The sequence below is a fragment of the Chaetodon auriga genome, chromosome 6 (assembly GCF_051107435.1).
Source record: "Chaetodon auriga isolate fChaAug3 chromosome 6, fChaAug3.hap1, whole genome shotgun sequence".
NCBI lineage: Eukaryota > Metazoa > Chordata > Actinopteri > Chaetodontiformes > Chaetodontidae > Chaetodon > Chaetodon auriga.
In genome coordinates, this window is record NC_135079.1 from 29,235,730 (window position 1) to 29,241,729 (window position 6,000).

Here is a 6,000-nt window from a genome sequence, read left to right on the forward strand (position 1 = left end):
CATTTGTTTTTATGTGTCACACTGTCTCAGAATGACAATTCCACTCTGGAAATGTTCAACTGTGAATGTTTATGAAGGACAACATGTTTTAATTTGACTTCTTTTTCAGATACTGTGAAAAGTACGACAAATGTTCAATTTGTGCTTTTCTCGCTCATGTAGTGTGATTTTGACTGTAAAATCAAATGAGCGTCACCATTTAAGATTCATTTGTTTTTATGTGTCACACTGTCTCAGAATGACAATTCCACTCTGGAAACATTCAACTGTGAATGTTTATGAAGGACAACATATTTTAATTTGACTTCTTTTTCAGATACTGTGAAAAGTACGACAAGTGTTCAATTTGTGCTTTTCTCGCTCATGTAGTGTGATTTTGACTGTAAAATCAAATGAGCGTCACCATTTAAGATTCATTTGTTTTTATGTGTCACACTGTCTCAGAATGACAATTCCACCTAAGAAACACTGAAATGTGAATGTTTATGAAGGACAATATGTTTTAATTTGACTTCTTTTTCAGATACTGTGAAAATTACGACAAGTGTTCAGTTTGTGCGTGGCTCGCTCATGTAGAGTGATTTTGACTGTAAAATCAAATGAGCGTCACCATTTACGATACATTTGTTTTTATGTGTCACACTCTCTCAGAATGACAATTCCACTTTGGAAACATTCAACCGTGAATGTTTATGTAGGACAATATGTTTTAATTTGACGTCTTTTTCTGATACTGTGAAGAATACGACAAATGTTGAGTTTTTGTGTGGCTCGCTCATGTAGTGTGATTTTGACTGTAAAATCAAATGATCGTCACCATTTAAGATTCATTTGTTTTTATGTGTCACACTGTCTCAGAATGACAATTCCACCTGAGCAACACTCAAATGTGAATGTTTATGAAGGAGAACATGTTTTAATTTGACTTCTTTTTCAGATACTGTGAAAAGTACGACAAATGTTCAATTTGTGCGTGGCTCGCTCATGTAGTGTGATTTTGACTGTAAAATCAAATGATCGTCACCATTTAAGATTCATTTGTTTTTATGTGTCACACTGTCTCAGAATGACAATTCCACCTGAGCAACACTCAAATGTGACTGTTTATGAAGGACAACATGTTTTAATTTGACTTCTTTTTCAGATACTGTGAAAAGTACTACAAATGTTCAATTTGTGCGTGGCTCGCTCATGTAGTGTGCTTTTGACTGTAAAATCAAATGAGCGTCACCATTTAAGATTCATTTGTTTTCATGTGTCACACTGTCTCAGAATGAAAATTCCACTTTAGTAACACTCAAATGTGAATGTGTATGAAGGACAACATGTTTTAATTTGACTTCTTTTTCAGATATTGTGAAAAGTACGACAAATGTTCAATTTGTGCTTGTCTCGCTCATGTAGTGTGATTTTGACTGTAAAATCAAATGAGCGTCACCATTTCAGATTCATTTATTTTTATATGTCACACTGTCAGAATGTCAATTCCACCTGAGAAACACTCAAATGTGAGTGTTTTTAAAGAACAACATCGTTTAATTTGACTTTTTTTCAGTTGCTGTTAAAAATACATGTTCATTTTGTCCTCTTGTTGCCCATGTTGACATTGCAACATTCAGCAACATAATTGTTGAATTTGACTTCGTTTAAATTACTGTTGAATTCATGTGGTCTTGACAGGATGAATCTTAAAAAGTAACATTCATATGATTTTCCTGTCAAAATGAGCGAGAAAAGCACAAAATGAACATATACTGCACTTTTTACACTCACTCAACAGGAATTCAAAACAAACCATGCTGTCCTTCAAAAACATGCAAGAATTGATGTTTCTACCGTGGAATTGTCATTCTCAGACAGCTTGATGCATAAAAACACATGAATCTAAAACAATCACCTTCTGTCATTTTCCGGTCAAAATAACGCTATTTGAGCGAGAAAAGCACAAAATGAACATATACTGCACTTTTCACACTAACTCAACACGAATTCAAAATAAACCATGCTGTCCTTCAAAAACATGCAAGAATTGATGTTTCTAAAGTGGAAATGTCATTCTATGACAGTTTGACAAATAGATACAAATGAATCTAAAATACTCATATTCCGTCATTTTCAAGTCAAAATAACGCTATTTGAGCGAGAAAAGCACAAAATGAACATATACTGCACTTTTCACACTAACTCAACACGAATTCAAAATAAACCATGCTGTCCTTCAAAAACATGCAAGAATTGATGTTTCTAAAGTGGAAATGTCATTCTATGACAGTTTGATGCATAAATACAAATGAATCTAAAATACTCATATTCCGTCATTTTCAGGTCAAAATAACGCTATTTGAGCGAGAAAAGCACAAAATGAACATATACTGCACTTTTCACACTAACTCAACAGGAATTCAAAATAAACCGTGCTGTCCTTCAAAAACATGCAAGAATTGATGTTTCTAAAGTGGAAATGTCATTCTCAGACAGTTTGATGCATAAAAACACATGAATCTAAAATACTCATATTCCGTCATTTTCAAGTCAAAATAACGCTATTTGAGCGAGAAAAGCACAAAATGAACATATACTGCACTTTTCACACTAACTCAACACGAATTCAAAATAAACCATGCTGTCCTTCAAAAACATGCAAGAATTGATGTTTCTAAAGTGGAAATGTCATTCTATGACAGTTTGATAAATAAATACAAATGAATCTAAAATACTCATATTCTGTCATTTTCAAGTCAAAATAACGCTATTTGAGCGAGAAAAGCACAAAATGAACATATACTGCACTTTTCACACTAACTCAACACGAATTCAAAATAAACCATGCTGTCCTTCAAAAACATGCAAGACTTGATGTTTCTAAAGTGGAAATGTCATTCTATGACAGTTTGACAAATAAATACAAATGAATCTAAAATACTCATATTCCGTCATTTTCAAGTCAAAATAACGCTATTTGAGCGAGAAAAGCACAAAATGAACATATACTGCACTTTTCACACTAACTCAACACGAATTCAAAATAAAGCATGCTGTCCTTCAAAAACATGCAAGAATTGATGTTTCTAAAGTGGAAATGTCATTCTCAGACAGTTTGATGCATAAAAACACATGAATCTAAAATACTCATATTCTGTCATTTTCAAGTCAAAATAACGCTATTTGAGCGAGAAAAGCACAAAATGAACATGTACTGCACTTTTCACACTAACTCAACAGGAATTCAAAATAAACCATGCTGTCCTTCAAAAACATGCAAGAATTGATGTTTCTAAAGTGGAAATGTCATTCTATGACAGTTTGACAAATAAATACAAATGAATCTAAAATACTCGTATTCTGTCATTTTCAGGTCGGAATAACGCTATTTGAGCGAGAAAAGCACAAAATGAACATATACTGCACTTTTCACACTTACTCAACACGAATTCAAAATAAACCATGCTGTCCTTCAAAAACATGCAAGAATTGATGTTTCTAAAGTGGAAATGTCATTCTATGACAGTTTGACAAATAAATACAAATGAATCTAAAATACTCATATTCTGTCATTTTCAGGTCGGAATAACGCTATTTGAGCGAGAAAAGCACAAAATGAACATGTACTGCACTTATCACACTAACTCAACACGAATTCAAAATAAACCATGCTGTCCTTCAAAAACATGCAAGAATTGATGTTTCTAAAGTGGAAATGTCATTCTATGACAGTTTGACAAATAAATACAAATGAATCTAAAATACTCATATTCTGTCATTTTCACGTCGGAATAACGCTATTTGAGCGAGAAAAGCACAAAATGAACATATACTGCACTTTTCACACTAACTCAACACGAATTCAAAATAAACCATGCTGTCCTTCAAAAACATGCAAGAATTGATGTTTCTAAAGTGGAAATGTCATTCTATGACAGTTTGACAAATAAATACAAATGAATCTAAAATACTCATATTCTGTCATTTTCAGGTCGGAATAACGCTATTTGAGCGAGAAAAGCACAAAATGAACATATACTGCACTTTTCACACTAACTCAACACGAATTCAAAATAAACCATGCTGTCCTTCAAAAACATGCAAGAATTGATGTTTCTAAAGTGGAAATGTCATTCTATGACAGTTTGACAAATAAATACAAATGAATCTAAAATACTCATATTCTGTCATTTTCAGGTCGGAATAACGCTATTTGAGCGAGAAAAGCACAAAATGAACATGTACTGCACTTTTCACACTAACTCAACACGAATTCAAAATAAACCATGCTGTCCTTCAAAAACATGCAAGAATTGATGTTTCTAAAGTGGAAATGTCATTCTATGACAGTTTGACAAATAAATACAAATGAATCTAAAATACTCATATTCTGTCATTTTCAGGTCGGAATAACGCTATTTGAGCGAGAAAAGCACAAAATGAACATGTACTGCACTTTTCACACTAACTCAACACGAATTCAAAATAAACCATGCTGTCCTTCAAAAACATGCAAGAATTGATGTTTCTAAAGTGGAAATGTCATTCTATGACAGTTTGACAAATAAATACAAATGAATCTAAAATACTCATATTCTGTCATTTTCACGTCGGAATAACGCTATTTGAGCGAGAAAAGCACAAAATGAACATATACTGCACTTTTCACACTAACTCAACACGAATTCAAAATAAACCATGCTGTCCTTCAAAAACATGCAAGAATTGATGTTTCTAAAGTGGAAATGTCATTCTATGACAGTTTGACAAATAAATACAAATGAATCTAAAATACTCATATTCTGTCATTTTCAGGTCGGAATAACGCTATTTGAGCGAGAAAAGCACAAAATGAACATATACTGCACTTTTCACACTTACTCAACACGAATTCAAAATAAACCATGCTGTCCTTCAAAAACATGCAAGAATTGATGTTTCTAAAGTGGAAATGTCATTCTATGACAGTTTGACAAATAAATACAAATGAATCTAAAATACTCATATTCTGTCATTTTCAGGTCGGAATAACGCTATTTGAGCGAGAAAAGCACAAAATGAACATGTACTGCACTTATCACACTAACTCAACACGAATTCAAAATAAACCATGCTGTCCTTCAAAAACATGCAAGAATTGATGTTTCTAAAGTGGAAATGTCATTCTATGACAGTTTGACAAATAAATACAAATGAATCTAAAATACTCATATTCTGTCATTTTCACGTCGGAATAACGCTATTTGAGCGAGAAAAGCACAAAATGAACATATACTGCACTTTTCACACTAACTCAACACGAATTCAAAATAAACCATGCTGTCCTTCAAAAACATGCAAGAATTGATGTTTCTAAAGTGGAAATGTCATTCTATGACAGTTTGACAAATAAATACAAATGAATCTAAAATACTCATATTCTGTCATTTTCAGGTCGGAATAACGCTATTTGAGCGAGAAAAGCACAAAATGAACATATACTGCACTTTTCACACTAACTCAACACGAATTCAAAATAAACCATGCTGTCCTTCAAAAACATGCAAGAATTGATGTTTCTAAAGTGGAAATGTCATTCTATGACAGTTTGACAAATAAATACAAATGAATCTAAAATACTCATATTCTGTCATTTTCAGGTCGGAATAACGCTATTTGAGCGAGAAAAGCACAAAATGAACATGTACTGCACTTTTCACACTAACTCAACACGAATTCAAAATAAACCATGCTGTCCTTCAAAAACATGCAAGAATTGATGTTTCTAAAGTGGAAATGTCATTCTATGACAGTTTGACAAATAAATACAAATGAATCTAAAATACTCATATTCTGTCATTTTCAGGTCGGAATAACGCTATTTGAGCGAGAAAAGCACAAAATGAACATGTACTGCACTTTTCACACTAACTCAACACGAATTCAAAATAAACCATGCTGTCCTTCAAAAACATGCAAGAATTGATGTTTCTAAAGTGGAAATGTCATTCTATGACAGTTTGACAAATAAATACAAAT